Source organism: Arachis hypogaea, chromosome 20 (assembly GCF_003086295.3).
Source record: "Arachis hypogaea cultivar Tifrunner chromosome 20, arahy.Tifrunner.gnm2.J5K5, whole genome shotgun sequence".
Classification (NCBI taxonomy): Eukaryota; Viridiplantae; Streptophyta; class Magnoliopsida; order Fabales; family Fabaceae; genus Arachis; species Arachis hypogaea.
This window is the reverse complement of record NC_092055.1, coordinates 49,692,815-49,716,124: the sequence shown is the minus strand read 5'-3', so window position 1 is coordinate 49,716,124 and position 23,310 is coordinate 49,692,815. Positions and strand designations below refer to the sequence as shown.

The 23,310-nt window shown below is 38.4% G+C and overlaps 2 non-coding genes across 2 annotated transcripts; both read left to right on the top strand.

The window, feature by feature from the left end:
• The first annotated feature begins 890 nt into the window (after positions 1-890).
• On the top strand, positions 891-998 carry LOC112787982 (small nucleolar RNA R71). Its single transcript, XR_003195365.1, has one exon. It is a non-coding gene; the product is annotated as a small nucleolar RNA R71 (small nucleolar RNA).
• Positions 999-12,732: 11,734 nt separating this feature from the next.
• LOC112787116 (small nucleolar RNA R71) lies at positions 12,733-12,839 on the top strand. Its single transcript, XR_003194547.1, has one exon. It is a non-coding gene; the product is annotated as a small nucleolar RNA R71 (small nucleolar RNA).
• The last annotated feature ends 10,471 nt before the right edge of the window (positions 12,840-23,310 follow it).

The window sequence follows — 23,310 nt, the reverse complement described above, 5'->3', positions numbered from 1 at the left end:
ATGGTCTCTAGATGAGCCTCAAAGTCCTTTGGTTCCTCAAAGGGGAACTCCTTGTTGATCACTGGACATCCCAGGAGGTCTTCCTCCTTGGGATTCACGTCCTCCCCTTCCTTCTTGGATTCGGCCATGATGGTTATATCAATGGCCTTGCACTCTCCTTTTGGATTTTCTTCTGTATTGCTTGGGAGAGCACTAGGAGGGGTTTCAGTGATCTTCTTACTCAGCTGGCCCACTTGTGCCTCCAAATTTCTAATGGAGGACCTTGTTTCATTCATGAAACTCAGAGTGGCCTTAGATAGATCAGAGACTAAGTATGCTAAATTAGAGGTATTTTGTTCAGAGTTCTCTGTCTGTTGCTGAGTGGATGATGGAAAAGGCTTGCTATTGCTAAACCTGTTTCTTCCACCATTATTAAAGCCTTGTTGAGGCTTTTGTTGATCCTTCCATGAGAGATTTCGGTGATTTCTCCATGAGGGATTATAGGTGTTTCCATGGGGTTCACCCATGTAATTCACCTCTGCAATTGCAGGATTCTTAGGATCATAAGCTTCTTCTTCAGAAGATGCCTCTTGAGTACTGTTGGATGCAGCTTGCATTCCATTCAGACTCTGAGAAATCATATTGACTTGCTGAGTCAATATTTTATTCTGAGCCAATATGGCATTCAGAGTATCAATTTCAAGAACCCCCTTCTTCTGAGGCGTCCCATTACTCACAGGATTCCTCTCAGAAGTGTACTTGAACTGGTTATTAGCAACCATGTCAATGAGTTCTTGAGCTTCTGCAGGTGTTTTCTTTAGGTGAATGGATCCACCTGCAGAAGTATCCAATGACATCTTAGCTAATTCAGACAGACCATCATAGAATATATCCAGTATGGTCCATTCTGAAAGCATGTTAGAAGGACACTTTCTGGTTAGTTTCTTGTATCTCTCCCAAGCTTCATAGAGGGATTCACCTTCTTTCTGTCTGAAGGTTTGAATATCCATTCTAAGCTTACTCAGCTTTTGAGGAGGAAAGAACTTGGCTAAGAAAGCCGTGACCAGCTTATTCCAAGAGTTCAGGCTATCTTTAGGTTGAGAATCCAACCATATTCTAGCTCTGTCTCTCACAGCAAACGGGAAAAGTATAAGCCTGTAGACCTCGGGATCAACCCCATTGGTCTTAACAGTATCACAGATCTGCAAGAATTCAGTTAAGAACTGAAAAGGATCTTCAGATGGAAGTCCATGAAACTTGCAGTTGTGCTGCATCAGAGAAACTAATTGAGGTTTCAGCTCAAAGTTGTTTGCTACAATGGTAGGGATGGAGATGCTTCTTCCATGTAAATTGGAATTAGGTGCAGTAAAATCACCAAGCATCCTCCTTGCATTATTATTATTTTTGGCTGCCATCTCTTCTTCGTGTTCGAAAATTCCTGTAAGGTTGTCTCTGGATTGTTGTAATTTAGCTTCTCTTAGTTTTCTCTTCAGAGTCCTTTCAGGTTCAGGGTCTGCTTCAACAAGAATGTTCTTGTCCTTGCTCCTGCTCATATGAAAGAGAAGGGAACAAAAAAATAATAATAGGGATCCTTTTTACCACAGTATAGAGGTTCCCTTGTTGTGAGTAGAAGAGAAAAGAAAGGAGAATCCAGACAGAAGGGTGAGGATAGCAGAGATATGAGATGAAGAGAAGTGTTAGAAATGAATAAATAAATAGAAGGAGATGGGAGGTGAGAGAATTCGAAAAATAAAAATTAAAATTTAAAGTCAAATTTCGAAAATAGTTTTTGAAAACGGTTAGTAGTTTTCGAAAATTATGAATGAAATAAAATTAAAATCAAAAATTGAAATAATTAGTTAATTAAAAAGAATTTTGAAAAAGGAGGGAGATAATTTTCGAAAATTAGAGAGGGAAAATTAGTTAGGTGGTTTTGAAAAAGATATGATTGAAACAAAAAGATAAGATTGATTGAAAAAGTTTTGAAATTTATTTTTGTAAAAGATATTGAAATTTCAAAAGATATGATTGAAACAAAAAGATAAGATTTGAAAATCAATTTTTTTAAAAAGATAAGAAGTTAGAAAAGATTTTGAAATTGAATTTGAAAAAGATATGATTGAAATTTTAATTTGAAAAAGATTTGAAAAGAAAATTAAAAGGATTTGATTTTGAAAACTAAAGTTGATTACTTGACTAACAAGAAACTAAAAAGATATGATTCTAGAGTTTAAAGATTGAACTTTTCTTACTAGGCAAGTAACAGCTTAATATTTTTGAATCAATCACATTAAATGTTAGTAACTAATTCGAAAATCATGAACTAAAATTAAGAAAAAGATTTTTTAAAATTATTTTTAAAATTTTCGAAAATAAAAAATTGAAAAAGATTTGATTTTTGAAAAAGATTTTGAAAAAGATAAGATTTTTAAATTGAAAATTTGATATGACTCATAAAAACAACTAGATTTTAAAAATTTTTGAAAAAGTCAATCCAAATTTTCGAAATTTATGAGTGAAAAGGGAAAAATATTTTTTTGATTTTTGAATTTTTAATGATGAAAGAGAAAAACATGAAAATGATGCAATGCATGAAAATTTTGGATCTAAACATGTGATGCATGCAAGAACACTATGAATGTCAAGATGAATATCAAGAACTTATTTTTGAGAAAATTTCAAGAAAAGAAAACATGCAAGACACCAAACTTAGAAATTTTTCATGCATAGACACTATGAATGCAAGAGTGCATATGAAAAACAAGAAAAGACACAAAACACGAAAATATGAAGATCAAACAAGAAAACTGGCCAAGAACAACTTGAAGATCATGAAGAACACTATGAATGCATGAATTTTCGAAAAATGCATAAATTTTTTAGAAAAAAATGCAATTGACACCAAACTTAAAAATTGACTCAAGACTCAAACAAGAAACACAAAATATTTTTGATTTTTATGATTTTATAATTTTTTTTTATTTTTTCGAAAATTAATGTGAAAAAGAAAAATAAAGATTCCAAAATTTTTAATATGAATTCCACAAATCTTGCACTCTTAGTCTAAAGCTCCAATCTGAGGGTTAGACATGGCTTAATAGCCAGCCAAGCTTTAGAAGATACAAATCAGTCATACAATAACAAATTTGATTAGCAACAACTAGCTTGCTCTTGTAATGATGACTTGGGAGCCTCAGTCCAAATGAATTTAGACGTAGCTCTACAGCCAGCTAGGCTTCTACATCCTTCATGAAACACTAGAATTCATTCTTAAAAATTCTGAAGAGAAATATATTTTTTTTGAAAATTTTTTTTTTCGAATATTAATTGGAAAAAAGAAAAAGAAGAAAATATTTTTGAAAAATTTTTGAAAACTTTTTGAAAATAAAATAAGAAGAAAATTACCCAATCTGAGCAACACGATGAACCGTCAGTTGTCCAAACTCGAACAATCCCCGGCAACGGCGCCAAAAACTTGGTGCACAAAATTGTGATCCCTGGTAATGGCTCCAAAAACTTGGTGCTCTAATCTTAATTCATAATTTGTCACAACTTCGATACAACTAACCAGCAAGTGCATTGGGTCGTCCAAGTAATAAAACCTTACATGAGTAAGGGTCGATCCCACGGAGATTGTTGGTATGAAGCAAGCTATGGTCATCTTGTAAATCTCAGTCAGGCGGATATCAAATAGTTATGGAGTTTTCGAATAATAGTAAAAAATAAATAGAAAATAAAGATAGAAATACTTATGTAAATCATTGGTGAGAATTTCAGATAAACATATAGAGATGCTTTCGTTCCTCTGAACCTCTGCTTTCCTGCTGTCTTCATCCAATCATTCCTACTCCTTTCCATGGCAAGCTTTCTATAAGGCATCACCGTTGTCAATGGCTACATCCTATCGTCTCTGTAAAAAAGGTCCAAATGCTCTGTCACGGCACGGCTAATCATCTGGAGGTTCTCGATCATACTGGAATATGATTCACCCTCCTTTTGCGTCTGTCACTACGCCCAGCACTCGCGAGTTTGAAGCTCGTCACAGCCATCCCTTCCCAGATCCTACTCGGAATACCACAGACAAGGTTTAGACTTTCCAGATCTCAGGAATGGCCATCCATGGGTTCTAACTTATACCACGAAGACACTAATAACTCGGACTCGGTCCCTTGTATTAGATATCCAAGAGATATTCATTCTAGCTTGTTTGCATGTAGAACAGAAGTGTTTGTCAGGCACGCGTTCATAAGTGAGAATGATGATGAGTGTCACATAATCATCACATTCATCATGTTCTTGGGTGCGAATGGATATCTTAGAAGCGGAATAAGTTGAATTGAATAGAAAAACAGTAGTACTTTGCATTAAATCATGAGGAACAGCAGAGCTCCACACCTTAATCTATGGAGTGCAGAAACTCTACCGTTGTAAATACATAAGTAATGAAGGTCCAGGCATGGCCGAATGGCCAGCCCCCAAACGTGATCAATAGATCAAAAGATATCCAAATATGTAAATACAATACTAAAAAGTCCTATTTATACTAAACTAGTTACTAGGGTTTACAGAAGTAAGTAATTGATGCATAAATCCACTTCCGGGGCCCACTTGGTGTGTGCTTGGGCTGAGCTTGAAGTTTACACGTGCAGAGGCTTCTTTTGGAGTTGAACGCCAAGTTGTAACGTGTTTTTGGCGTTCAACTCTGGTTCGTGACGTGTTTCTGGCGTTTAACTCCAGACTACAGCATAGAACTGGTGTTCAACGCCCTTTTGCGTCCTCTAAACTTGAGCAAAGTATGGACTATTATATATTGCTGGAAAGCCCTGGATGTCTATGTTCTAACGCCGTTGAGAGTGTGCTATTTGGAGTTCTGTAACTCCAGAAAATCTACTTTAAGTGCAGGGAGGTCAGAATCCAACAGCAGCAGCAGTCCTTCTTCAACCTCTGAATCTGATTTTTGCTCAAGTCCCTCAATTTCAGCCAGAAAATACCTGAAATCACAGAAAAACACACAAACTCATAGTAAAGTCCAGAAATATGAATTTAACATAAAAACTAATAAAAAATCCCTAAAAGTAACTAGATCCTACTAAAAACATACTAAAAACAATGCCAAAAAGCATATAAATTATCCGCTCATCAAGTTCATTGGGCTTAGGAGATGTTGCATTCTCCGGATCAAGTCCATTTTCATCTCTTCCTAAATCAATGCGTTCATTGATCTCCTTGGCAATCTTAAGTGATTGAATTCCAATTCCTTGGTAATTCAATCTCTCAAATCAGATCAATAGCCAATTTCTTGGTCTAATTGCTCATGAGAAGAGATGAAGTGTGGTCACTGATTATACCACATGTATTCCAAATCAAAGTATTGGGAGAATTATATATCACCATATCCGCCCAAACCCCAATTTGGTCCAACGTGACAAAGCAATTCTAGCATGATCTCTTCATTCCTCTTCCAAGGTTCAGAAGAGATCCAAGTATGAATAGCTTCTTTTCCAAGATAACTACTCAATTGGATGAAGATTGAAAGCTTTCTAGTAAAATCAAGAGAAAAGAGAGAAGAAGGATAATGAAAACTATTATTGATCCATCAAATTACAACAGAGCTCCCTAACCCAATGAAAGGGGTTTAGTTGTTCATAGCTCTGGGAATGAAAAGCATAGATGGAGAGTATATTCTGAGAATTAAACTAAAAGTTGCAGAGAAAGTAAAATACAGAGAGTAATTCTAATAATGCCAAAAAGCTCCCCTCTAGTTCAAAGTTCTCCCTATTTATACTATTCTTCTGATCTTTTAGTTGGCTCTTCAAGTCTTGGATATGGGCCTTTGGATCTTGAGTTGAAGCAGTTATCTTCTTCAGTGGGCTTAGCTTTACTTGCAGAGAGAAAGTGTGAAGTAGGCAGGGATTCTAGCTTAGGACGTTAGTGGCGTTAACGTTAAGTGAAAGTGTGGGTTCGAGAACGTTAGTGACAATCACCTTTTTCACTAACGTTCCTAACCCAAGGATGCTCCACGTTAACTTCAATGTTAGTGGCATCAACGTGACCACTAACGTTGCCTCTTGGTCCTTCACACACGTTATTGGGACTTACTTTTTCCAATAACGTTGAGAATCCTCCTTTCTCCCTATGTTAGAGTACATGTTAGTGTGGCCAACATGACCTTTAACGTAGGCTTGCCACATCTTTGAGAACGTTAGTGACACTTACCTTTGTCACTAACGTTCCAAAATGCCCCTACTTCCCACGTTAGAGTTCACGTTAACTAGGTTAACGTGGCTTCTAACGTGGTATTGCTAGCCATCTCCAATGTTAGTGACAAAGGTGAGTGTCACTAACGTTGGCTAATCATCCCTTTTACTCACGTTAGCTTCCACGTTAATGTAGTTAACGTGGGAGTTAACGTGGCTCATAGTGGCTCATCCCAACGTTAGTGACAAAGGTGAGTGTCACTAACGTTGGCGATTCTTTGCTCCCTCCACGTTAGAGTCCACGTTAACTGAGTTAACGTGGCAACTAACGTGGCTCAAAGTGGCTTAGCTCAACGTTAGTGACAAAGGTGAGTGTCACTAACGTTGGTCATTCTTTTGTTTCCCCACGTTAGAGTCCACGTTAACTGAGTTAACGTGGCTCTTAACGTGGCCAATATGAGCTTGGTCCAACGTTAGTGACAAATGTGAGTGTCACTAACGTTGGCTTCATTTTCTTCTTCCACGTTAATTACCATGTTAATGTAGTTAACGTGGCAATTAACGTGGGCTATGATGGCTTCGAGGACGTTATTGGCGATTACTTTTCTCATTAACGTTGCAAGCTAGCTCCCCTTCCACGTTAGAGGTCACGTTAGTTAGACTAACGTGGCTACTAACGTGGTTCTTCCTTGCTTCCTTTGTCCTGAAATCAAGCAATAAAGTACATCAAAGTTCTAGTCCAAGTTATGAGACATGCATCATCCAATTTGTCATTCAATTCATGCATAATTCTCATAAATTCATATAAAAATCACAATGTTAGCTTGAATCAAGATGTAAGTGAAATTCTACCCAAAACTTGCTTCTTTCCTAAGAAAGTGCATGAAACTACCCTAAAACCATAAAGAAAAGGTCAGTGAAACTGGCCAAAATGCCCCGACCTCACAACACCAAACTTAAAGCTTGCTTGTCCCTAAGCAAGTACTGGAACAAGAGAATAATGAATGAAATGACAAGAGGAATGAATCATTATTGTGGAAGTCATGTTCTTGGTTTTATGGTGGTTTGATGCATAGCAACTTAGGTTCATTCCTTCACTGGCTTTCAGACTTTTATCATGTCCTGGAATACTCACTTGATTGTACCCTATGAGACTTTTATTCATTTATCCTTTTGTCTTTCCAAGGTTTATTTCTTCCTTAGGCTAAGTGTTCTGTAAGGGGGCGACTCTTTAAGATAAGCTTTCAGCCAACACTCCCGAACCAGTTGGTTCAAGGTGCTAGGTATTGAAGCACCCCTAAGGACTTACTCCCTCAAGTCTCTCTTCCCCATACATGCACACTACAGGCACATGGTTTGTTATTTTTTTCCCTTGAGGTCTTGGTGTCCAGCACCTCTTTGGGTTACTAAATGTTCTGTAGCAAGGTTGCTCTTGATAGTGGATTTTCAGTTGATAATCCTGGGTTAGTTAACCCAAGTTACCAAGTGATGAAGCAATCCTAAGAACTTATTCATCCAAGCAGATCCTTGGTACAAGAGCACCACAGACACATCCCTCAAGATTCAAGCCCTTGGTGCCTAGCCTTATTCTTTATTAACTTTTCTTTCTTTTTCAACTCTTATTGTTCTTTTCCTTTTTCTTATTAGGATCTTGTTATTTAGCTAGTCTCATGGGGTGTGTTTCAAGCATATGATTTAGGACAGATAGTTGCCTTCCCACCTTGTTGGTGAACCAACTTAGCTAATCTATTACCATACCATAAACTTAGGAACTTACTCCACAATATGAACTCCACTCTGGTCTTTCATAACATCTCTTTTTTTTCTTTTTATTTAGCTTAAAAGGACAAGCATACAATAAGCAAGATGGAACTGAGAACAGGCAATTTGACTAGCAATCATAGACCTAAGCAAGGAGAATACTAAAAACAAAATTGAAAATTCTAAACTACCATGGACGCATGTTCTATTTTATACATGATTTTCCTTATTTAAAACTTGAAAAAGATGGGACAATGAGGGAACTCCACCACCTTTTAATCATGGGGTTGCCCATGCTCTCCCTCTTGCTTGTCCTCTTTGCGTCCACTTGTGCTTCCTTGTATCCGTGCTAGTCTGGCTCTTTTCCAGTCTTCAAGTGCCTTCCTTACTGATTCATGACTCTTCTCCACCATTTCTCTTTCTTCTCGTGCTAACTCATCCTTCACTTCGTCATATTTTGTGATTCCCGGATGTACTATAGGTAGCTGTCTGACTAAGTATCCGAGCCTGGCTAGCATGTTTACATGATTTCCACTTTCACTCATGTAAACCCCTTCAGAGAATGCCCTGTGCTCGTCAAAGAGTTCTGCTTGTTCTATTTGTTTTCGATGCATCTCATGTATGTATGCACCTTGATGTGCTTGGATATTGATTAGCTTCTGGATAGATTCTTGTTGTTCATTTTGCCTTTGTTCTATCCTGTGGAAGGATTTACCCTATTGTTTTCCTTGTTCCAATTGCTGCTCCATCATTTGCTTCTGCCACTCCCCTTGTTGATTCATCCATCTCGAGAGCGATTCCTCTTGACGGCCCATCATCTGTAATTGAAGCCCCTTCTGTGCCTCTTGATTTTCCCAATATTGCCTAGATAAGCCATCAATGGCTTCTTGTAATTGGTGCATGTTCAAGATGGCTGCGGCTTGCTCCTCTGGGTTTTGCCCTTCTACAGTTTGTTGGGCTACCCTCTTTCTTATCCTTCGTTGAGGTAGGAGAGATATAATAGCATGCATACGCCGGACAGTAATTGGGATACCAACTTTTATCCATTCTGGGTTTTCATCTTCGAACACTACCCCGGCCTTATCACACAGGCGGAAAATGGTGCTGGGATAGCCTAACCTTCCTCCAGAATCACTTTTCTCAGCCATCTTCCTAATGCCTTGGGCTATGAGCTCGTGCACTTTGATCTCTCCCCCTTTAAGTATGCATTGCACCATTGTTGCTCTCTTAAGATTCACCTCTGAATTATTTCCGGCAGGAAGGATGGATCTCTTTACAATTTCGAACCATCCCTTTGCTTCAGGGGTGAGATCACCTCTTTTTATGAATTTGGGCTTCCCATTGGGATCTCTCACCTAATCCGCTCCTTGTACACAGGTATCCTTCACAATTTGGTCATAATTAGGACTACCATCTATTCGAGATTGATAGCTTTCTTCCTCGAATGGTATGGTTCATAGCTTCAACACCCTCACGATGCTCACGGGACTAAAATCCACAGTTACTCCTCTCACAAAGCTTATATAAGATTCCTCTTTCCTATCATACCTCACTGCATTTGCGTAAAACTCTCTTACGAGCATTGCATTTATCCTCGCGGTGACTGGATCGGTGAGGAGCTCCCATCTTCTCTTTTCTACCTTCTCTGTGATTTCGGGATACTCAGTTTTTTTGACTTGATAGCCTAGCTCATATATGATCTTCTTATCAGCCATCCATCCAAATTGAAGTGCATGGTAAAAAGTTCTAAACTTCTTTTCATCAAAGGGGTGTTGCTCCATAGGCTCCTTCCCCTTTCTTCTTTTAGAGCTTGATGATGCCATGAGTAAGAGTTGATATATGAAAGTGTTGAGGGGTTGTGGATAAGTAGTGGAATTTGGTTAGGTTTGGATAGGATGTAGCTTGAAGAATTGTACTTCGAGAGTGAGAAATTTGAAGAAATGGTTGCTGGAATGTGAAGGGAAGTACGGACTAGGAATCACCTATATAGGAAAGTGATGAGTGAATGAAAGGTGTGGATTGATGGGGTGGTTGTGTGATGGACGGATGGGGTTTAGCATGGGATGAGCACAAGGATCATCAACTTTATGATGGTGTTGGTTTAGTTTCCAAGCTTGTTCTTCTTCCAATGTTGCATGGCAACAATTTCCAATGCAATCCCCTTGGAGACACGTGTATAGTCCTCTCCTTTTGTGGTAGCCGAACCCTTCAATTGTTCCACCAATTCTCCTACAAAATAAAAAAAATGTGATTAAAAGAAAACTTGTGGAAAGTGGCGGCAAAATTAAAAGAATAACTACTTTTTAAAGTTTTTGTTTCTAACTACTAAGTGTTGTTCATGAGTGCACACCAACTGACTAACTCAACATCCATGTATGCAACATTGGCAACACCAAACTTAGTTTGGTGCCATGCGGTGTAAAAGATTTGTTCAAGGCCCCTAAGAGTGACATGATATGGGTTATATTTATGTTCTCTTAGTGTGCCTTGAACACCAAACTTGTTCCTCACTATATGTTGCACAAAAGGATTCATTCAAGTGCATGTGAAGTTGAGTTGAAATCCCTGAACCCTACTTTATTAACTACTTTTAAAAGCATGTAAAACATGGGTTGCCTCCCATGAAGCGCTTCTTTAGCGTCACTAGCTTGACGTTCTGCCTTTGTCATGGTGGTTGGTAATGCTTCAGATCTTCCCCTCTTGCAGTAAACCTATATCCATTGGCTTCATCAATGATCTCCACATGTTCTAGGGAGAGAACTTTGTTGATGGTGAAAACCTTAGGTAACTGAGATGGGATGGTGGGGAGATGAGGTGGGATATCTAGGAAGTAAGCCGAGATCACTTTATCCCCTAGAGAGAAATCTTCTGTAGGGATCTTTTATTCCTCCATCTCCTTTGTACTTTCTTCTTTGTTTCTTTTGCTGTTATCCTGCTCTTTGTGGTCTCTTTCCCTAGGGAGATTTTGTTGCTGGTCTCATATGATTCTGGTGGTTTTGGCTCCACTTGAGTTTCCTTTAGCTGTGACAGCTGCTGATTCTCTTGTTCATCATCCAAAGGAATTCCAGGGTGTACAGCTTGTGCTTCAATGATTTTTTCTCCCACCATTGCTCTGTCATGCTCTGCCCTTAGTTCCTTGCCTTTCTGACTTGTTTCTTGTGAGGGTTTGAAGACGTTGAAGGTGAGTTGTTCGTCATGTATCCTCAGTATTAGCTCTCCTCGCTCCACATCTATGAGCGCTCTGGCTGTAGCTAAGAATGGTCTTCCCAATATGATTGGGTGAAGGTGACTTTCTTCCATTTCCAGTATGACAAAGTCTGTGGGAAGGAAGTAATTCCCAACCTTCACCAGCACGTTTTCAACCACTCCAATTGCTTGTTTGTGAGTTTTGTCCGCCAGCCTGATGACTACATCTGTGGGCATCAGCTCATTGATTTGCAGCCTCTTCATAAGGGATAAAGGCATTAAGCTGATGGTTGCTCCCAGATCACAGAGTCCTTTGTCAAACATTGTTTCTCCTATGGCACAGGGGATGTGAAAACTCCCTGGGTCCTTCCTTTTTGTAGGCAGCTCTGGTTGAATGACAGCACTGCACTCCTTGTTCATCACTATGGTTTGTCCTCCCTTGAGTGAGCTTTTCCTGGTCAGCAGCTCCTTCATATACTTGATGTATGAGGGCATTTGTTGGAGAGCCTTGATGAATGGTATGTTCACATGGAGGGATGCAAATATGTCAAGAAACCTTGAGTATATTCTCTTCTCTACACCACCATTTAGTAATTGGGGAAAGGATGCATAGAACCTCAGCAACTCTTTCTGCGTAATTGTGGTTTCCTGAGGATTCTCTTCCTGCTTTCCTGCTGATGAATCTTCAGATTGTTCTGATGGTTTGTTCAGCTCTTCCTCAGTCTCCTTATCACTTATAGTAACCATCTTGCAATCTTCCCATCTTACTTTCTTTGCTTCACCTCTTGGATTTTTCTCTGTGTCACTTGGGAAGCTATCAATAGGTTTGGGAATCTTCTCAGATAGGTATCCCACTTGAAATTTCAGCTTCTTGATGGTGTCTCCCTGATTCTTGATATTGGCTCGCACCTCCTCTTTGAACACCTTGTTATCTTAAATCTCCTTGCATATGCCTTCAAGTAGAGTCTCAATCCTTGATAGTCTTTCTTCTAATGATGGAGAGTTGAGATTGGAAGGATGAGAAGGGCCATTTTTACTTTGGTATGGATGTTGAGGTGTGTTGTTAGGTGGGTGCTGATATGATCTCTGTGTGGAATGTTGATGAGTTGCATTGTTGCTGGGGTTGTGGCGTCTCTGATCTTGGCCTTGATCTTGTTGATTTCCCCACCCAAAGTTTGGGTGGTTCCTCCAACCAGGATTATATGTTTTGGAGTATGGGTCATGGTGCTGCCTGGGTGAATTTCCAATGTAGTTAGCCTGTTCCTGATCACCCTCTGCCTCTTCATTCACTCCTTCTTGAGTTGCTGCTGAAGTGGTGATTGCTGCTACTTGATTCCTCTCCATCTTCTTAGTGAGGTTAGCTAATTTCTTGGTAATCATCTTGTTTTGAGCTAGAAGTGCATCCACATTGTTCAGCTCCATCACTCCTCTAGTGTTGCCTCTTTCAGAAGCATAGAAATAGTCATTCTCAGCTACAGTCTCAATGACATCTATGGCTTCTTCAATGGTTTTCTTCTTGTTCAGAAATCCCCCGGATGAGTGATCTACTGCCTTCTTTGATTCATACGAAAGGCCTTCATAGAAAATGTGCAACTGCACCCATTCATTGAACATATCTGGCGGGCATCTTCTTGTCAAGTCTTTAAACCTCTCCCATGCTTCATATAGAGTCTCACCATCCTGCTGCCTGAATGTTTGTACCTCAGCTCTCAACCTGTTGATCGTTGAGGAGGATAGAATCTTGCCAAGAACTTGTTCACCACATCTTCCTAGGTTGCTAAACTCTCCTTTGGAAAGGATTCCAGCCATTTAGATGCTTTGTCCTTGAGTGAGAAAGGGAACAGAAGTAGTCTATAAGTGTCAGGATGAACACCATTAGACTTCAAAGTATCGCATATCCTCAGGAAGGTGGTTAGATGTTGGTTGGGGTCTTCTTGGACACTTCCTCCGAATGAAAAATTGTTCTAAACAAGGGTGATGAGCTGTGGCTTTAGTTCAAAGTTGTTGGCATGTATGGTTGGCCGTTGGATGCTACTTCCACAGTTTCTTGGGTTTGGATTGATGTAAGAATCCAGAACTCTTCTCTCTTGCCCAACCTAATGCGCTGGACCTTCTCTGCCATGGTTGTGAGGCTCTTCTTCATGATGGTTTTCCATATTCTCATCCATGTCTAGTTCAAAGTACTCTTCCTCTTCCTCAGCACCAACTACTCTCTTTCCTCTTGCTTCCCTCCTTAATCTAAAGAAGGTCCTCTCAGGTTCAGAATCAAAGGAAGTTGAAGCCCCGCTTCTTCTACCTGTCATACAACCAACAAGGCACAAGCAAGAGAGATAGATGTAGACAGTAATTTCTACAGAAATGCTGTTAGTGTGAGTGATGCAATATATCAAACAGTTAGTGGGTTAGTGACTGAATTGTAAACAACTAAGAAAATGGGTAGGGGAAAGGGAAGAAAATAGCCAAACAGAAAGTAAATTACTCAAATGAACTTAAATCAAACAAAATAAAAACAAATGCTCAATCTAGTTATCCACCAATTTAACCATTGTTGATACAAAATTAATCCTCGGCAACGGCGCCATAAACTTGATGCACGGAAACTTGTCCTTTAACAAATCTCCCTCGGCAAGTATACCGAATTGTCGTCAAGCAAAAACTCACAATAGAGTGAGGTCGAATCCCACAGGGATTGATTGGTCAAGCATCTTTAATTGGAAGAATGATCTAGTTGAGCTAATCAGAAATTGGGTTGAAAATTGCAGGAAATTAAATGGCGGGAAAGTAAATTGTAGAAAATAAATGACGGAAGGTAAATTGCAGAATCTTAAATGGGGAAGGGGAGTTTAGCATGAAAGTAAATAGCAGAAAGTAAAGAGAATGGGTAAGATCAGAAATGGGGAGTTCATTGGGCTTAAGAGATGTTGCATTCTCCGAATCAAGTCCATTTTCATCTCTTCCTCAATCAATGCATTCATTGATCTCCTTTACAATCTTAAGTGATTGAATTCCAATTCCTTGGTAATTCAATCTCTCAAATCAGATCAATAGCCAATTCCTTGGTCTAATTGCTCATGAGAAGAGATGAAGTGTGGTCACTGATTATACCACATGTATTTCCAAATCAAAGTATTGGGAGAATTATATATCACCATATCCGCCCAAACCCCAATTTGGTCCAACGTGACAAAGCAATTCTAGCATGATCTCTTCATTCCTCTTCCAAGGTTCAGAAGAGATCCAAGTATGAATAGCTTCTTTTCCAAGATAACTACTCAATTGGATGAAGATTGAAAGCTTTCTAGTAAAATCAAGAGAAAAGAGAGAAGAAGGATAATGAAAACTATTATTGATCCATCAAATTACAACAGAGCTCCCTAACCCAATGAAAGGGGTTTAGTTGTTCATAGCTCTGGGAATGAAAAGCATAGATGGAGAGTATATTCTGAGAATTAAACTAAAAGTTGCAGAGAAAGTAAAATACAGAGAGTAATTCTAATAATGCCAAAAAGCTCCCCTCTAGTTCAAAGTTCTCCCTATTTATACTATTCTTCTGATCTTTTAGTTGGCTCTTCAAGTCTTGGATATGGGCCTTTGGATCTTGAGTTGAAGCAGTTATCTTCTTCAGTGGGCTTAGCTTTACTTGCAGAGAGCAAGTGTGAAGTAGGCAGGGATTCTAGCTTAGGACGTTAGTGGCGTTAACGTTAAGTGAAAGTGTGGGTTCGAGAACGTTAGTGACAATCACCTTTTTAAGTAACGTTCCTAACCCAAGGATGCTCAACGTTAACTTCAACGTTAGTGGCATCAACGTGACCACTAACGTTACCTCTTGGTCCTTTGCACACGTTATTGGGACTTACTTTTTCCAATAACGTTGAGAATCCTCCTTTCTCCCTACGTTAGAGTTCACGTTAGTGTGGCCAACGTGACCTTTAACGTAGGCTTGCCACATCTTCGAGAACGTTAGTGACACTTACCTTTGTCACTAACGTTCCAAAATGCCCCTACTTCCCACGTTAGAGTTCACATTAACTAGGTTAACGTGGCTTCTAACGTGGTATTGCTAGCCATCTCCAACGTTAGTGACAAAAGTGAGTGTCACTAACGTTGGCTAATCATCGCTTTTACTCACGTTAGCTTCCACGTTAATGTAGTTAACGTGGCTCATAGTGGCTCATCCCAACGTTAGTGACAAAGGTGAGTGTCACTAACATTGGCGATTCTTTGCTCCCTCCACGTTAGAGTCCATGTTAACTGAGTTAACGTGGCAACTAACGTGGCTCAAAGTGGCTTAGCTCAACGTTAGTGACAAAGGTGAGTGTCACTAACGTTGGTCATTCTTTTCTTTCCCCACGTTAGAGTCCACGTTAACTGAGTTAACGTGGCTCTTAACGTGGCCAATATGAGCTTGGTCCAACGTTAGTGACAAAGGTGAGTGTCACTAACGTTGGCTTCATTTTCTTCTTCCACGTTAATTACCACCTTAATGTAGTTAAAGTGGCAATTAACGTGGGCTATGATGGCTTCGAGGACATTATTGGCGATTACTTTTCTCATTAACGTTGCAAGCTAGCTCCCCTTCCACGTTAGAGGTCACGTTAGTTAGACTAACGTGGCTGCTAACGTGGTTCTTCCTTGCTTCTTTTGTCCTGAAATCAAGCAATAAAGTGCATCAAAGTTCTAGTCCAAGTTATGAGACATGCATCATCCAATTTGTCATTCAATTCATGCATAATTCTCATAAATTCATATAAAAATCACAATGTTAGCTTGAATCAAGATGTAAGTGAAATTCTACCCAAAACTTGCTTATTTCCTAAGAAAGTGCATGAAACTACCCTAAAACCATAAAGAAAAGGTCAGTGAAACTGGCCAAAATGCCCTGGCATCACATTTTCTGAGATTTGATGGCCCAAGTCAGCTCAAGAATTCTGGCGTTTAACTCCAGAACTGGCACAAAAGCTGGAGTTAAACGCCCAAACTGGCACAAAAGCTGGCGTTTAACTCCAAGAAAAGTCTCTACACATGAAAGCTTCAATGCTCAGCCCAAGCACACACCAAGTGGGTCCCGGAAGTGGATTTTTACACTAAACACCCTAGCTTACTTATTTTCTGTAACCCTAGGTCACCAGTTTACTATAAAAACTACTTTTAGTGATTCATCTTGTACCTCATGACACTTTACACATTTAATATTGTATTCTCTACGGCATGAGTCTCTAAACCCCATTGTTGGGGGGGTGAGGAGCTCTGCTGTTCTTCATGAATTAATGCAATTACTACTATTTTCCATTCTATCACGCTTGCTTCTATTCTAAGATATTCATTCGCACTTCAACCTGATAAATGTGATGATCCGTGACACTCATCATCATTCTCACCCAGTGACGGATCCAGAAAATTTTGATAGTGGGGGCAAAATATATATAACAAAATAATAATTTTTATAATAAAAATATTACGTTTACATAAAAAATTAGCTATCAAATTATCTACTATAAATTTGTGTATAAATACATATATCATTTAACTTATTTTTAATGTGTATTTTGTATTTCAAAATTTGTATTTTAAAATTTATTCTGTACAAGTGATTATTTTATATATACGTAGCATAATTCTTGTTATAATTATATTTTGTTATTATAAAATATGATTATGTTTCAAAATATCTAATTACAAATTAAAATACTAAAATAGTAATTTATATAATAACATATAATTTAAAATTTAATTTTTTATTTTTCATATTTTAATACTTTGACAATATAATTAAAATGTCTTTTTTTTTGTATATGTCGTTAAACAATCATTTAAAACTCAACTTTCATACAATTAGCTCTTGATGATATTCATAGTTGAAAAGGTTCATTTAATTAGTGTAGTTATTATGAAAAAACTAAAGCTAATTTTAAAAAAAGAAATACAAATGGATAGATAATATTCTTTCGAGTCGATTTCTAAGAAAGAACATCAATCTTATTTAAATTTGAAACTTGATCATTATAATGGACATCTAATATGAAGTTCTCAAATTGGCTATCAAGTGTCAAAAGTTGAATAAAAAATTATTGTAGGGTCAAATTTAATAATTTAGTGGGGCAAATAAATATTATTATTATATATACTACTCAATAAAATTTCAAATTGTAGTGGGGGCGCTTGCCCCCACACCGTAAAGAATGGATCCGTCCCTGTTCTCACCTATGAACGCATGCCTGACAACCACCTCCGTTCTACCTTAGATTGAATGCATATCTCTTAGCCTCATGATTCAGATCAGAGTCTTCGTGATATAAGCTAGAATTATTGGCGGCCATTCCTGAGATCCGGAACGTCTAAACCTTGTCTGTGGTATTCTGAGTAGAATCTGGGAAGGGATGACTGTGACGAGCTTCAAACTCGTGAGTGTTGGGCGTAGTGATAGACGCAAAAGGATCAATGGATCCTATTCCGACATGATCGAGAACCGACAGATGATTAGCCGTGCGGTGATAGTGCATTTGGAACATTTTCACTGAGAGGACGGGAAGTAGCCATTGACAACGGTGATGCCCAATATAAAGCTTGCCATGGAAGGAGCCTTGCGTGCATGAAGAAGAAGATAGTAGGAAAGCAGAGATTCAGAAGATAAAGTATCTCCAAAGTCTCAACCTGTTCTTCATTACTGCATAACAAGTATTTATTTCATGTTCTTTTACTTTTTACAATTAAATCTGAGAATTATTGATATCCTAATTAAGAGTTACAAGATAACCATAGCTTGCTTCAAGCCGACAATCTCCGTGGGATCGACCCTTACTCACGTAAGGTATTACTTGGACGACCCAGTGCACTTGCTGGTTAGTTGTGCGGAGTTGCAAAAGTGTGATTGTAATTTCGTGCACCACTAGCCAAGCTTCAGCAAGACATTACATACAACATCCAAATTAATGGGAATCAACTAGCTCCTGTGATGATAAAAGAATCATCTAAAACTCTAGAATTCATTCTTAAATATTCTGAAGAACAAAATAAAATTTTTTTTCTATATATTTTTTTTGAAATTTTTTTTCAAAAATTAAAAAGCTTAAAAATAAAATAAAATTACCTAATCTGAGCAACAAGATGAACCGTCAGTTGTCCAAACTCGAACAATCCCCGGCAACGGCGCCAAAAACTTGGTGAACGAAATTGTCATCTCTAACAATGGCGCCAAAAACTTGGTACGCACAATCTTAATCTCAACTCTTTTTCACAACTCCGCACAACTAACCAGCAAGTGCACTGGGTCGTCCAAGTAATACCTTACGTGAGTAAGAGTTGATCCCATGGAGATTGTCGGCTTGAAGCAAGCTATGGTCATCCTTGTAAATCTCAGTCAAGCAGATTCAAATGGTTATGAGGTTTTGATAATTAAAATATAAATAAAATATAAAATAAGATAAAGTTACTTATGTAATTCATTGGTGGGAATTTCAGATAAGCGTCTGGAGATGCTTTGTTGCTTCTGAACCTCTGCTTTCCTATTGTCTTCTTCCAACCATGCGTTACCTCCTTCTATGGCAAGCTGTATGATCCTCTCGAATGAAAACAAATCCATATGCGCTGTCACCGCATGGCTAATCATCTGTAGGTTCCCGCTAGCGTCGGAATAAGACCGTTGTCTTTTTGCACACTGTCACTTGTGCCCCATATTCGCAGGTTTGAAGCTCGTCACAGTCATCCCTTCCCAGATCCTACTCGGAATACCACAGACAAGGTTTAGACTTTTCGGATCTCAGGAATGCTGCCAATGGTTCTAGCCTATACCACGAAGACTCTGATCTCACGGAATGGAATGCGCTATTGTCAGGAGAGGGAACCATGCATCGTGAACCAAGAGGCCAAGAGATACACACTCAAGCTATTGCAGATAGAACAGAAGTGGTTGTCAGGCACGCGTTCATAAGTGAGAATGATGATGAGTGTCACGGGTCATCACATTCATCAGGTTGAAGTGCGAGTGAATATCTTAGAGAAGAAGTAGGTGTGAATTGAATAGAAAAACAATAGTACTTGTATTAATTCATGAAGAACAGCAGAGCTCCACACCTTAATCGATGGGGTGTAGAAACTCCACCGTAAAAAATACATAAGTGAAAGGTCTAGGCATGGCCGTGAGGCCAGCCTCCAAACGTGTACCAAATGGTCTATGATAGCATAAAACTGATCAAAGATCAAAAGTGATCAAAGATGATAAAAAGCCTCTAAAAGTAGTTTTTATACTAAACTAGTAATCTAGGTTTACAGAAAATGAGTAATTAAGTGCAGATAGTGCAGAAATCCACTTCCGGGGCCCACTTGGTGTGTGCTTGGGCTGAGCATTAAAGCTTTTTCGTGCATAGGCTGTTCCTGGAGTTAAACGCCAGCTTTGGTGCCAGTTTGGGCGTTTAACTCCAATTCTGGTGCCAGTTTGGGCGTTTTACGCCAAGATGTTTTAGGATGACTTTGAACGCCAATTTAGGCCAGCAAATTTCAGGCAAAGTATGGACTATTATATATTGCTGGAAAGCCCAAGATGTCTACTTTCCAACGCAATTGAGAGCGCACCAATTGGGCTTCTTAGCTCCAAAAAATCCACTTCGAGTGCAGGGAGGTCAGAATCCAACAGCATCTGTAGTCCTTTTTCAGCCTCTGAATCAGATTTTTGCTCAGGTCCCTCAATTTCAGCCAGAAAATACCTGAAATCACAAAAAAACACACAAACTCATAGTAAAGTCCAGAAATGTGATTTTTGAATAAAAAATAATAAAAATATAATAAAAAGTAATAAAAACATACTAAAAATTATGTAAAAACAATGCCAAAAGGGGTATAAATTATCCACTCATCAGTTAGCTTGGTTGATGCAATTAATCAAAAAGTTAGAAGAATGGAAATATGAACAATGAATAGCTAAAATAATAAAAGTAAAACTAAGGAAAACAGAGTGGACAGAAAATTAAAGAGCTAAAAGGAAACAATAAGGTAATAAAATTGCTTAATCTAGTTCTCCAATCAATTTAATCATTGTCAAATTCAAATCAATCCCCGACAATGGCTCCATAAAACTTGATGAGTTGAATTCACTCCCCATATACAAATTGTGAATCCGTTCTTTTGGCAAGCACACTAAAATTATCGTCAAGTAACAATGGAGTGGGATCGTATCCACAGAGATTGGTAGATTTGAACAATTTTAATCAATTGGTGAATTTGTCAAGCTAAGAAAAAGAGATTATGATTGCAGAATTTTAAATGTGTAGAAATATAAATGGCTCAAAGGTAAAAAAAGTAGTAAATAGCAGAATTGGAAACGGCGAGAAAGTAAAGAGCAGAAACTTAAATGACTGAATTGTAAATGTGAATGGGGACTTGCGGAATGTAAAAAAAGCTATAAATAAAGTTGAAGATAAGAATAGGGGAATTCATTGAGATTAGAAGATGTTGTCTCTTTGGATTAAATCCAGCTCATATCCTCTTCAATCATGTAACTCATTGACCTCTTGGCAATCATGATTGATTGAGCCTCAATCCCTTGGTGACTCAATCTCTCAGATCTTGATCAATAGCCAATTCCTTGGTCTAATTGCTCATGAAGAGAGATATGCTTGGTCCCTGATTTTACAACACATCATCATAGGTCCAAGTAGAGGGAGGATTTTATGTCACCATATCCAAATACCAAAACCCATATCCTACTCAAGTGTGAGAAGGGATTTCTAGCATGATTTCATGTTTCCTTTTCCAAGGTTCCCATGAAACCCATTTTGTATTCAACCCATTTTCCAAGGTGATTGAACACTAGCATGAAGAACGAAATTCCTTCTAGCAAATCAAAGAGAAGATGAAGAGAAGAAGAAATTCACTATCATTAATCCATCAAGTACAATAGAGCTCCTTCTCTCAATGAGAGGGAATTTAGCTACTCATAGATCAAGAGAAAAGTAAAAAAGTGATGGAAAGTGCATTTAACTATTGCTTCCACTAATAGCTCAACTGCTTAACCCCCTTTCTTCAGTATTTCCAAGAGGTATATATACTACTCCTAGCAATAGCAAATAAAGAAAAATACAAAAGTGAAAGTAAAGTTACATTTTGGAGGGAAAAAGAAACTCAATAAACGTGATCTCATAGTTGGCGTGTGATTGGCGCTTCAGTGGCGTGCCACGCCCAATCCTCAAGTGGCATGCCTCCCTCTATTGATCACCTTTGTGTGCCACACCTTCGAGCCCAAGTGGTACGCCCAGGGTTCTTTTAAGCCTTGGGTAGCCTGGCGTGCCACGCCTTCGAGCCCAAGTGGCATGCCCAGGCCTTTTTAAAGCCTTGGGTAGCCTGGCATGCCACGCCTTCGAGCCCAAGCGGCACGCCTAGGGTCTGGCGTGCCACGCCCATGTTGTGTGCTTGATCTATCTTTCTGGAAAGTTGAACTAGCATGGCATCACTAGGGTCTAGCGTGCCACGCCCTTGTTGTGCTTGACTCCTTAGCTTGGCGTGCCACTGAAGAACCGAAGATTGATGGTTTAGAAGTTATAATAAACTCCGTTGTAAGTATAGTTACTAAACCAAGCAATCAACCTTTCTTACAAAAGTTTTTGGTTGTCACAACAAGTAAAATAAAATAATAATAATAAAATAGACTCTTGGCAAGGTATGAGAAATTGGAAGTCCAGATTTAGTTATCCTTATCAATAATAATGAAAGTTGAATCTTAATTCCACTTAGTCAACCTTTACTAAAGTAAAGGAAAGTCAAGGGATTAATTAGTTTGATCTTCGAATCCTATTTATTTCCTAAGAAAAGATTGGGATTATTGAAGTTCAATTCAATTGGCAAGATAACAATTATCAATTATGCTGTTGAATTGGATAACTCCTGAGTTACTGATTTCTTAACCCAAACCAAGAATGTAAAAAGCTAAATATAAATCACAAATCTGAAAATACCTCAATTGCATTAATAAAGAAAATCATAACATGAAAGCTATAAGCCAACTATTCAAAAGATAAATATCAATTAAATTACTAAGGTGAATAAAAATGGAAACAAAATTAAACAGAAAAGAACATTAAACCTGGGATCGAGAGTCACTCCTAAAACTAAGAGAAGTCCTAAATCCTAATCCTAAGAGAGAGAGAGGAGAGAACCTCTCTCTCTGAAACAACATCTAAAACATTCAAAGTGAATTATGAAAGCTTCTCTCATATATGGATGCATTCCCCCACTTTATAGCCTCTAATCTGTATTTTCTGGGCTACAAACTGGGTCAGAAACAGCCCAGAATTCGCTGGAGAAGAATTCAAACATGCTGCTTTCCGTCACTGCGACGCGGCCGCATGGGTCACGCGATCGCGTCGCCTAGCATCAGAGAAACTATGGTAAATTATATATCAAATCGAAGCCCCGGACGTTAGCTTTCCAACGCAACTAGAACCGCATCATTTGGACCTCTATAGCTAAAGTTATAGCCGTTTGAGTGCGAAGAGGTCAGGCTGGACAGCTTAGCAATTTCTCCAACTTCTTGTATTCCTTCCACTTTTGCATGCTTCCTTTTCATCCTCTGAGCCATTCCTGCCCTGTAATCTCTGAAATCACTTAACACACATATCAAGGCATCTAATGGTAATAAGAGAGGATTAATAATGAGCAAATATAAGATCAAAGGAGTATGTTTTCAACCAAAACACATAGTTAGGAAGGTAAACGTAAAACCATGCAAATAGTATGAATAAGTGGGTAAAGAGTTGATAAAATCCACTCAATTAAGCATAAGATAAACCATAAAATAGTGGTTTATCAACCTCCCCACACTTAAACATTAGCATGTCCTCATGCTAAGCTCAAGAGAAACTATGAAGATAAAGAGGAATGATAAGATGTATGAAATGCAACCTATGAATGCAACTAAATGCAAAATGTTTCTACCTACTTGGTTAAAAATAAATAAATTCTCCAAGACAAATATAAATCAGATTCCACTAATTCAAATAATATAAAATAAGGTACAAGTAAACTTGTAAGAAGATAGCTCATGAAAGCAGGGAACATAGAATTTAGCACTGAACCCTTACTGGTAGTGTATATCACTCTAACTCTCAAGTGTCTAAGGTTAATCACTCTACTCTTCTCTAGTCATGCTTTCTAAACTTTGTTCTTCATCTAACCAATCAACAAAAATTTAATGTACCAA